The following is a 12,889-nucleotide window of genomic DNA, read 5'->3' on the forward strand; positions in this document are numbered from 1 at the left end:
GAGGCAAATGAGCCTGGGTAGAGCAAAATACAGATGAAAAAGTTGGACTTTTTTGTCCATAAATTCAGAGTAAAATTTGCTCAAATTAATTAATATAACGTGACGACATATTGACTAAATTTAGTCTGCATAAATCTGTTTTGTAAATGCATGTCATAGATCTTACTGTGAACGATTCATCCATATAGGCCTATATGTTATATATGTAATTATATAATGTTTAATCACAATGTCTTAACTCAATCAATTCAAAGTATTGAATCATTTAGTCTACTTAAATCTCACCTACAATCCACTGCAAGCTTGCAATCATTTTTTAGTTTAATGCCCACAATTCAAAACTCCAATCAACAAACTCATGCATAAAACCAGGTGTTTATCCTAATTTTTTTTCTTTTTCGATAATCCATTACACTTGGATGTACGTCACAATAAGGAAGAAAAAAGATCTGCTGCTACTTCTGTTTCATTGCAACTTTAATGGATAATTTAATGGATATTTTTGTGAAAAGAAAAATCCTGGTATCATAATCAATCATTAATTTACGATGCTTTTAAACTAGCAGGTTTTGTTAACCTGTGTTTGTTTAGACGATATGAATGCTGTTTTCTTCTGATGGTGTTCGCTTTCAGTAACGGAGAGGACTTCTAGATTGATTCATTCTCATATACTAACGCTTTTGGTTGTTTGCTTGTTGTATTGACTTATATTTGATGTTTGGTGGTCATTTGTACAAGTTCTTGGAGCAACGGGCAGCAAAGCATAAGTCCATGTCTTACTTTGTATACCTTTTACATTCACTGTCAGGTGTAATTTTCTTCCTTTGTACTACTTCATCTGACCTTTCTAGATTGCTCACCTCCTTGACCTAACAGTATTTACTCAGAAAAGAGCACACCATGAACATCTGTATGTTGAAGCTTCTGCTGTTATGCGTCACATGGGAACATAAAATCGAACTTTTTCACAGACTACATGTCTGCTAGAACACCTAAAACTCTTTTGCTCCCCATCTGCTTTATTTTTAAACTCTTCTCAGAAATATCTTGACAGAGAAAGTTTATCGTTTCACTAAAACAGACTAAAACAGAGTTTTTCTGTCCTGCAAGATTGTGGTGTAAAGATTGCCCAAAATTGTTGTTTGTCCATGTACTGTCACAATATTCAATATTATTATTATTATTATTTTACAAGGGTCCATTTATAATGTCTTTCGAGCCCAAAATAGTATTTTATGTCCATTTTCCACTCTCTTACTGACAACCCCTTTGTAAAGGAAAAGAAAATTTGCTAAAAAATTTCTCACCCTCAGGCCATCCAAGATGTAGATGAGTTTGTTTCTTCATGGGAACAATTTTGGAGGAATGTAGCATTGCATCACTTGCTCACCAATGGATGCTCTGCAGTGAATGGGTGCCATCAGAATGAGAGACCAACAGCTGATAAAAACATCACAATAATCCACAAGTAATCCACACCACTCCAGTCCATCAGTTAACATCTTGTGAAAAGCTGCATGTTTGTAAGAAACAAATCCATTACCAAGGCATTTTAACTTTGAACTATTGCTTCCAGCTAAAATATGCATCCATTATCCATAATAACGCTTCCTCCAGTGAAAAAGTCCATCCTCTGTTCTCCTCCCACGTCAAAATCCACTGACTTGTTTGATTAGAACTTTTGTTTTGGACTCTTCTTTTCTTATAAACAGTGCTTGGTCTGTTCATATTTCTCTCCTGATTCAGTCAAGATCATTTTTTCACTGGAAAAAGCAATATTATGGATAGACAGATTCATATTTGAGCTGAAATTTCTAAATATATTATCGAGAAGTTTGGGTAATTTTTATAGTATCGCACTTGCCCATATAAAACTACCATATCTGATAAGGGGTTTAGTTTCAAAATATTATTTTGTTTCAAAATAAAGATCAGTCTGTCATGATTCGACCCTTTAAACTCTCCTGTAGTGATGTAGGTTACAATGTCGGTTGACAGCTCTGATGGAGGAGATGTGTAGATCAGAGGATGAGGGTCAGTGGAGGACAGCTCTCTCAGGCTCTAACCACAAAACCAAGCATGTTATTTTTGATACAGCAAAGATTAAAGATTTAAGCCAGCTGGTCAAATCCCTCAAGGGAAATCTAGAATGCAAGGATGTGGCTGTTGTTATTAATGCAACCAGACATGGGAAAAAATGTACTATATGCTGAGTGAAGGGCATATATTAAAGACATTAATATGATGTAACGTTGTGTTTTTGAGGGGCATACATAGTGGAAGTGTTGGGAGCAGCTGACCATTTTTCATTTCAAATATAATTCTTTTTTTTTCTTGTGAATAAAGATAAATTTTTTTATGGCAGACCTGGCAAACATTTGTTTGTTTTTTCAAGCAATGTGGACAGCATTATATAAGGTTGTCTTGCTAATTGTGCTCTACAGATCCTAACCCTTCATTACAGCCAGTAGAATTACAGTATTTCAGAAACATGCCCGTATTCATTCATGTGTTTTAGTCTCTCACAATGATCTATTATCAGATATGTTTATTTGAATGGTTATTGTGATTTTTTGTAATGCAGAACTTGAGCCTTAGTAAATTCAAAGCAGTGAAACGAAAGCTTTTATCAATAATAGATGAATGATTTATTTTTTCAATAATTTATTGTTAGAGTTTGGCATTTTGTTTTTAAGTAAGAGTGCTTTTATGCATGGTTTGTTGGTGACATTTAGTGGTAGGCCTGCTGGGAAAAGAAGAAAAACTTTCACAGAGGCCAAATATGTCAGCAGCTTAACTTGGTTGCACATTACTAGAGTTTCTCTTAGATTTCCTTTGCTGGAAACTATAAAACATCGCCAGTTCTGCTAAATAAGAAACAGGGAGGTCATTTCAAAAACTTAGATGGAAGTATTTGTAGCACACCTCGCTTTTCAGACCAATGAGCTTTGTAAAAATCGACGCGTTTCAGAAAGGCGGGGCATAGAGGAGAAACAATAATGTACAGTATGTGGAAAATAATGTGTTTTTTTTACCTTAAACCGGATAAACACATTTCATTACACCAAATACACAAAATAATGTTCTTTTTAGCAACATCATATGACCCCTTTAAGAAAATAAGGATGCAGATCCACAAAGTTCAATTTGAGTCTGTTTGGTTTTGGCCTCTTGCTTACAGTTCTGACGGTTTCTTTAGTGGTGGTAATAATGAGCACACTCTGAATATTGGTGTGCTGTTTCTTCTCATTCTAATCATATGTTACAAATCTTTTAAATCGCTTTCTCAAAAGAGATCTGTGGATTCTGTTTCCATGGAAACAGCCATTTAGACAATGTCTTTGTATTTAGCCATCTCACTCTACACTTTGCATGGCGAGGCAGCCATAATGCGTTTGTTAATCTAGCATTTAGTTTTTGCATTTTAAAGAGGACGAGTGAAATGGAAGTTCTTCCAAGAAGTAATGGAAATTAATTCCCAAACTAAATGGAATTTGGTCAGCAGAGGTAACATTACGCATGGTTGAATCTGAAAACTGTCAAGAAACATGTTTCATATTTTATAAAGAAATTAAGCTATTTTGATATTTTTGTTTTTGACAATTAAGCACATTTACATATGTAATTGGCGTACTGTAATGCATCAAAATCTCATTCTCTTTCATTTGCCAAATATGTAATACATTTAAATTGTAAAGTATGATTGTAATTATGTTTTGGCACATGAATGTGAATATGATTTTGATTATACACTACCAAAATTTTGGGGCAATAAGATTTTTTTAAGGTTTATGAAAAGTCTCTTATCCTCACCAAGGCTGCATTTATTAGATCATAAATACAATAAAACTGTAATATTATGAAATATTTGTACAATTTAAAATGGCTGTTTTTTTATTTTTATTTGAACATATTTTAAATTGTAATTTATTCTTGTGAACAAAGCTGTATTTTCAGCATCATTACTCCAGTCTTTAGTGTCACGTGATCCTTCAGAAATCATTTTAATATGCTGGTTTGCTGATCAAGAAGCATCTCTGATTATTATCCATGTTGAAAACTGTTGTGATAAAATGTTTGTGGAAACCGATACATTTTTTTTTCCCAGGATTTTTTGAAGAATAGAAAGCTTAAAGGAACTGCATTTTTCATGCATCCTTGCTGAATAAAAGTATTAATTTCTTTAAAATAATAATAATATTTTTTAAATGTAAGTTAAATGTACTGACCCCAAACTTTTGAATAATAGCGTACATCACAGTATTATTTGCTGTACTGAATTTAAAAGCTGATTTTATGATGATTTTTTGCTTCCAAATCTTTCAAATTCTCCTGATGAGAATTATCTGGAAGAGAAATAATGTCACAATGCAAAAAATCTTAATAGTCCTAAAACAGCCTTAATGTTCATTTTGAAGAATATATTTGATAGTTTTTTTCTTTTGATTTTGAGGCGAAGTAAGACCTGAACATTTCTTTGTGAGATTCGCCCCCACACAATATGTATGTCCAGAAAAGTCACTTGCTATTTCCCTTATCTGTGACACCTTAGATTAACGTGGTCATAATAATGTGTTTTGACAGTGTCCAGTGTCCTTTCTGCTCCAGGTCTCTCCATGAGCACTCAGACCAAATGATTCATGGGAATGAGACACACTGCGCTGTCAACAGTGTGAGTCTTAGAGGAACAGCAATTACTGAGTGGCATGTCACTGTCATTTACATGTCACAGCCGTCATGTCGCAATTTACTGCTATTTTTTTTTCTCCATGTCATTTTTTTCCATTCTCAGACTCGATAAATTAAGGGTGCAAGTACTTTTTTCCAAAAAGTTTTACACTTAAATAAATATATGCACTAGCATTCAAAAGTTTGGGATCTGTAAGATTTTTGAAAGAAGTGTCTTATGCTCACCAAGGCTGCATTTATTTGATCAAATATACAGTAAAAGAGTAATATTGTGAAATATTATTATAATTTAAAATAATGAAAATATATGAAATATTATTACAATTTTAAATACTTTTTTCAGGATTTTGATGAAGTTAAAAAAAGTATATACAATAAAGACAATACATGTCTTTACTATCACTTTTTGACACGTCCTTGCTGAATAAAAGTAGTAATTTCTTTCAAAAGAAGAAAGAAAACAAAACATACTGACCCCAAACTTTTGAACGGTAATGTATACTGCTACAAAACATTTCTATTTTGAATAAATGCTGTTCTTCTTAACTTTTTATTCATCAAAGATTCCTGAAGAAAAGTATTACAAGGTTAAAACAAATATTAAGCAGCACAACGGTTTCCAACACTGATAATAAATCAGCATATTAGAATGATTTCTGAAGGATCATGTGACACTGAAGACTGGAGTAATGATGCTGAAAATTCAGCTTTGATCGCAGAAATCAATTATATTTCAAATAGTGTATTTAATTGCGATTAATCGCATCCAAAATAAAAGTTTCTGTTTACATAATATGTTTGTGAATGTGTATATTTATTATGTATATATAAAAACACACACATACAGTATATATTTAGAAAATATTTGCATGTATTTACATGTATATATTTATATTCATATAATGTATATTATATATAAATATAGTTAATATATAAACATTACATATTAACATCTTAAATATATACATGCATGCGTTTGTATTTATATATACATAATAAATATACACAGTACACACATTATGTAAACAAAAACTTTTATTTTGAATGCGATTAATCGCGATTAATCGTTTGCCAGCACAAATTTCAAAGTATATTAAAATAGAAAACTGTTATTTTTCTTTGTAATAATATTTCACAGTATTACTTTTTTCCTGTATTTTTATGAAATAAATGTCTTTAAAAAACATAAAAAATCTTACTGATCCCAAACTTTCAAATGGTAGTGTAGTACTAGTGAGAAATATCATTGAAATGATGCACATATTTCTTCATGCTTTCATTAGACTAAATATGAATAAAAAAAGACGGTTTTGGAAATATCTTTGGAATACTTGTTAATCAAATCCATCTTCATGTAAAAGCAGCTGTTTCAATTGCTTCATCAGCTGCAAACAATGCAAACAGGATGTTTGCTTAAACTGGTGGAGACTGCTGGTGCGCTACGAGACGTGTGAACTTAACAGCTTCTATTGTTCCCCTGAGAACAAACATCGTCTTTTATCATTATAAACCGAAATCATTAATGCATCTTTAACTAAACAAGCAAGTATTAGTTCATCTAATGTCAAATCAACTGCATTGACACAGCACATTTTTTCATACTGAACTAATACAGATAGCAGGAACGCTTCTCTGCATAAACCGTTCACTATCGTGTTAAAACAACAAGATATCATAACCTTCCAATATACAAATACACAGGATCAGAGACACTGGCTGTTCACCCGGCTTGAACAAGGAACCCGCAGATGCTTGAACGTCTTCAAAGGCCTCTCCACCACAGAAGGTGTTGTCTAAACATGTCCCACTGAAAACGGGTTGTGCAAATGACCATAAAGGCTCTCCAGTTTGTCCTACCGCTCTTTGTTTTTCACAGCCCTTTGGAAACCTGCCCGGGACATAAATCGTGGAACTGTTTCCAAATGGCGGGGCTGTCAACATGTTAATCTGGCTGATAAACATTGGAGTGAAGTATGCTGGGATCTCAGGGGCAGCTGCTTTGGAAAGCCGGAGACGCTGGAGGCAGGAGCTGTGGGACAGGCGATTGAGTTTAGGGATCCAGGCAGATTAACACAGACGACACACACATCTAAACACAGGTCTTCCGTCTTAATTATTCAGTAATTCACCCGCAGCTCAACATGGAGATGTTCAACTCATCTGGGTGTCGAAGGCTCCTCTGGGTTCTGTCTCTTATGTCTTAGTGTCTTAGTGGTAAAAATTAGCCCATCAAACATGGATTTAAATCTTGCCTAAAAACGATTGCTGTTAAAGGTCAGCACTGTCAGGTAAATGATTCAGTGATGTAATGCCTTGTTCTATATTTGTTTATTCAAAAATACATTGAACATTAATGCAGAATGTGACTGGAAATCACCTCTCATGCCTCTTCAGATCAGCAAAGTTTTAATTTAGCATTTACAATTAATTTTGATATTTTTGGTAACCGGCCCAGAGATCACAACTACGTAAATGTGAAATAAAAAAGGCTGAAATTAGTGGTTGAAGTACTTTTAAGTACTTTTATAATTTCTTATTATCAAATAATAATAATAATAATTATTATTATTATTAGATTCATACAACTATTATTATTATTATTATTTGAATGAAAAACTTATGTTTGCCACATCTTTGTGTTATGACCATCATGACGGAATCTGATTTTTAAATATCCAATTATTTGACTTTTTTATTGTAAAATGATCAAATTATATAACCTCAAGAAAACGTTGATATTTAGGAATAAAAAAATATATTATGCATCCATTGTGGCAGGATTTGTACGTTTAAGAGGGTGTGAAACGAAATATTATTTACTTTGACACTTAAGTGGAAACTGTCATTTTTGGTCTTAAAAAATTGTAAAACATTTTTTTATAAAAAATAAAAATAACATGAATACAAAGAGTATATTTCTTACTTGACAAATGTAATTTAAACTAGATTTTTTATTTTCATCATCCCAAACATCCTTATTTGTCATTGTCTCAAATATTGGTGTAGTAACAATAATGCACTCCAGCTCCCTAGATCCCGTCCCCTCGGGGTAGGTTGTTGAAAATTGTCACAATATGTTGTTTCACACTGTCTTAAACTCCCAAATTCTGCCATTATGCAAAGATCCGCAACAGGCATCTCATATTATTATGGATTACAGTCTGAGGGCACTGAATATCCTTCAAGCATACTACACCGATAAAATCTATATCTATTATATATACTGTATGTATGCATACATTAAGGATCTAATTTGTTTTGTGGTGTGGTTAATAATGGGCATCAGCTGCATTACTTTAATGAATTATCAGTAGGGATGTAGGTCAGACGTTATTGATCACATGCATGAGGCCGCTGTTTCTTATCAGTTTATTGCTTGTCCTGAGCAGTCATGGATTAATAGCTGGGGTTTAATTTGTAAATCCTAGTTCAACATTGTCAAATACAAAGTCTAGATATTGTGCATTATCTGAATGTTATAGCGTTTATATATACAGTATATACGGTATATAATATATAAAATCATTATTTTTTATTATTTTTTTATTTAAAGGACCTCAAACACACAGTTCAGCTATTCACTTCATATTCACTGTAGTCAAAGCATCTCAGATTTGAACGTTTTCAACAAAACTCTTTTCCCTGTTGTGTTATTCACCTTAAATTTGATTCTGCCGTTTAACTGAAGAAGCACATGGAAAGCAGAAATATTCACTGAGTTGGCACTTGCTTTAGGAGAAATGCGGAGTCATGAATGCTTCGAAGCGCTCCAGAGTCCTGATCTAGCATCAGCACTGTACTTGATCTAGTGGATTCTTAATTGTTCTTTGAGTATGACTCTCTCAGGACAATGGCACAACGTCTAATTCAAAACATATTGCGGTTTTGTGAGGATGAGCTTATGAAGGCCAGGCAGAGAAGTACATGTAATGTCTGCTGCTCTGAGAGAGACTGTTTGTGTTGGGCTGAGGTCTCTGGCTCTAACAGCCTGCCATATATCACCTCTATTAAGGTTTATTTGTGAAATTATGGTTGGCTTAATGAGGAAGGCCAATCATTTCTGACAGTCTGCGTCAAAATCTACTCCTAAAATAAACATGCAGAGCTATTATATATGAGTCAGTGATGTGACGCACATTTTGTATTGCAAAAATGCATTAAAAATTCAATTCACACAGGTAGTTGAATAAAGTCATCTTTTATGATGAACATTCAGTTTCTGAATTAGAGGTAATTTCGGTGGTTTTGGGAGCATAGTGTTGAAATCTGTCAGTGGTGTAACTTGTATGGTTTAGTAAAAAATAAATTAATAATACAAATAAAAAAAATTAAAATTTCACAAAAGGCTAGAATTCCTCAAAACAAAACTTAATAAATAGGCATAAATATCTTGTCATTATATTGTATTATTATTACTATTATTATTAATTTGTATATTTAAAGCAACTTTCCCCCCCTAAATATTAAATATTATATATATATTGCACACGAGCCTCAGCGCAGTCTGCTGCTGTTTACTTGAGATATCAATTCTTCAGACGTCTGAGGGCACATCACGATAAAGCAGTCAGCACATTTCAGTTTAAAGCTGTCTTCTTCTGAAAGATTAGTCCTATCCTCACCCTGACACCCCATCTAGATGACAAAACTAGAGCGGTCTTATAAATGGCAAAGATGTTTATACTACAAGCTTGCGATGCATTGACTTTAACAATGTTAAATGTTTTAGTGTCACTTGTACACTAAAACCTAGTGCTCTTCTTACCTAGACATCATCATTGGTAGGCAAAGGCTGTTCCAAACAATGGGTCACATAATTGTAATGTTGTTAGCTTAGCATTATGCTAATGTCAAGCTCAATTGGCAGCAGTTGTGAGTTGAATTTCCCACGCACTTCAGGTGAGGAGCGCTTCAAATGTAAGACAGCAAGGCAGCTCATTAGGTTTGGGTTTGGAGAAGCTTTGCCCTGTGCAAACTTTAGCACACAGTGTGCGTGCGAAGCAAACATTAGCTATATAACACCCGGGGGGTGCTACTAAGCAGTTTTACGCGTTAGCTGCGCCTGAGCTGCAGTGATAGATGAGTTTCAGTGAGAGACAGATTACATGCGTGTCTGCACAAGCGAGTCCTGTCTGCAGTGATGGACGTGTTTCTCAGCACAACACGCAGATATGCCGATGACAGCCGGCTTTTGTGCGCGTCATCAGCCGTACAGAAGCAAACTCAAAACTCGGTCTAATTGAGCATTACGCTCAAACTGATGCCAGTTCAAGCTCATGCCTCATATTTTAAAGTTATGTTTCATGTCTGCAACTCCTATAAAACAGCCCAGCTGGCCTGTACATTTTTTAGCATTAATATTGAGGTACAAGCTGTGGATTTTATGAAGGGAAATTGTTAAGGTGTTTTTGATTGTGGATTACGTAAAGGCTTGTTCACACCAAGAATAATAACTATAAAGATAACTATATCAGCGTCCATACCGACAGACGATAATGTTCTGGTTATTACAAGTGTTCGCTGTAGTTTTGTTGTCTGTCACTTTAAATGCTTGAGCTCTTTAAAGGAGTAGTTCACCCAAATCTGACAATATGCTGAGAAATGACTCACCCTCGGGCCATACGAGATGTAGTGAGTTTGTTTCTTCATCAGAACAGATTTGGAGAAGTGTAGCATTGCATCACTTGCTCACCAATGGATGCTCTGCAGTGAATGGGTGCCGTCAGAATGAGAGTCCAAACAGCTGATAATAACATCACAATAATCCACAAGTAATCCACACAACTCCAGTCCAGTTAATGTCTTGTGAAGCAAAAAGATGCATGTTTGTAAGAACCTAGATTTAACTTTAAACTGTTGTTTCTGGCCATTGGTGAGCGAGGGATGTAATGCTACATTTCTGTTATCATTCTGTTATCATTGTAGTGTGGACTTGTCTATACTCAGAATTTTAACAATTATTAGACGCTTATTGCTTTAGTTTTTACGCTTGTGGTGAACAGCCCTTAACTGATTATGACTAGAAACAACCATAAAATCTTCATCCATGTCGTACAGTATGAGTCACAGAGGGTCACGTCTATGGGCTTATCTTCAGGCCATCATATTGGTTTTGCACTTGATGAAGTACTTTCCCGCTCTTGGCTCTGGATTTTGAGGATAAGCATATGTTATCTTGTATGAGCGATCTCTCAACACTGTCTCACTCGGGAAAGGATATTTTCTTCAACAAACCTCAGACTGAAACAACACCACACATATGTCAGCTCTTATGCAGGCGAGCAGCGCGCCTCCAGTGCTTTTCTCTTCGAAAATAAACTTCCTCGAAATGAAACAAGGACTGACCGGCAGATCAAACAAAATGCCCACTGAGAAGGAAACAATATCTGTCGTTTTTAGCAAGTTTTATTCTGATTGCTGCTGTCAGTGTGCTTGATCTGAGATTAACTGTACACACACTTCTCCAGACACTCCTATTGCTTTTATAGTAAATGACCAAGTCAATGGTTACCACACTCGGTTTGTCTGAATTTGGTAAATATTTGTATAGATTCTGATTTATTAATCAATTAGATTTAGGAAAAGACCTTGACCGTGGTCACAGTTCATCCAAAAAGACAAACAAGAAATACATTAATTATGACCTTTTTTTTTACATTGCGACTTTATTTGCATCACAATTAAGCCCAATTCCCATCAAATTCTCATTACCATAATGAGTTCCAGTATTTTCCTTCTGAGTTTTTGTTCCCATTATTGTTTAATTATTCTCAGTAATGTTTCAGTGATCTCTCATTATGATGCCTTTCTTTATTGTATACAATAATTAAGTTAAGAATAAAGAATAGAGTAAAACAAATATTATTCTATTTTTTATTGTGTATACAATAAGTAAATCAAGAATAAAAATTAAAAGAGTACAACAAATATTATAATGCTGTTTTGTTGTATACAATAATTAAATTAAGAATCAAAAATAAAAAAGAGTACAACAAATATTATAATGCTATTTTTATTGTTTACAATTATTCAATTAAGAATCAGACAATAAAAAAAGATTACAACAAATATTATAATGTTATTTTATTGTATACAATCATTAAATTAAGAATAAAACGAGTAGATTGAATACTATTATGATGTATAGGCTACTTAACAGTTTAAATAATAATAATAATAATAATGATAATTGTTTGCACATTACTTTAATGGAAATATGAGGGAAGTGTGCTTAATTGTCATGAAAACAACATCACAATACGTAAAATAATTCTAAATATAGGCTTTATTTATAGGTAAAATATAATCTCAAAATTAATAACTCATTTCCTTCATATAGTTTTGAGGCGAAATAAGACTAAGCTTTTGACAGGTTTTGAGAGATTCGCCTATAAATTAAATGAATATCTAGGTATTCATCTATCTAATATTCCTGGGGGGGGGGGGATAGGGATTTTGCCTAGGGCATCAAATTGGCTAGAAACGGCTCTGGCTGCGAGCATCTGTGTTTGAGTAATTTATGTTATGAGCCTATTATGAAGCCAATAAACGAGGAACCATAGATACTGTGTATTTTAAGTGTCGCCTACTTAAAACCAGGAAAGAGCTGTTTACATGGTACATAAAAGCCGCGTCAATCTTTCAAACCTGGAGGCTCATGAGTTTTCAAGTTCTCGTCCATTGAGAGGTGTTTACTTTGCATAAAGTGAGATAAACTTCATCTCTTATTGAGAGATGCAGTAGCACTCAAATTCTTTGTGTACATTGAAAAAAAGGTCCAGTGTTGACCTCACAGAGTTGTTTTCATGTGGTGACGTATCAAAGTTGTTTGTTCATTGTCATGCCCAACTGACATGTGCTTTGGTTGGTTTTTTCTTGCCAATTTCTTCATTTATTACAGTAACCTTAGACTTTCTCGGCTAATAAACGTACAATACAGCATTACATATGACACCCCAAAGAATAACACTTGCATTTTGTTACTGTGAAACTAATTTCCTAATTATAACATCTCTCTCTCTCTCTCTCTCTCTCCTCTGTTTTCTCTCAATATCTGTCTCTAATTTGGAAAGCTCATACTCTTATTGTACACATTTTGGGTTTGGAGTTTTTAAAGTTCTAACTCACTACCAATATTTACATTGTAACTTGTTCTAGAGCAGGGGCCGGGAACCTTTTTTGACCAAAGAGTCATTTTTTT

The 12,889-nt window shown here is 34.0% G+C and overlaps 1 protein-coding gene across 2 annotated transcripts in view; it reads left to right on the top strand.

Annotated features, from left to right (window-relative positions):
* Positions 1-12,889, top strand: part of htr4 (5-hydroxytryptamine receptor 4) — a 109,887-nt gene that overhangs the window by 71,297 nt on the left and 25,701 nt on the right. The gene's annotated exons all lie outside the window — the stretch shown is intronic.

The sequence above is a fragment of the Sinocyclocheilus grahami genome, unplaced genomic scaffold, assembly GCF_001515645.1.
Source record: "Sinocyclocheilus grahami isolate Dianchi unplaced genomic scaffold, SAMN03320097.WGS_v1.1 scaffold250.1, whole genome shotgun sequence".
Classification (NCBI taxonomy): Eukaryota; Metazoa; Chordata; class Actinopteri; order Cypriniformes; family Cyprinidae; genus Sinocyclocheilus; species Sinocyclocheilus grahami.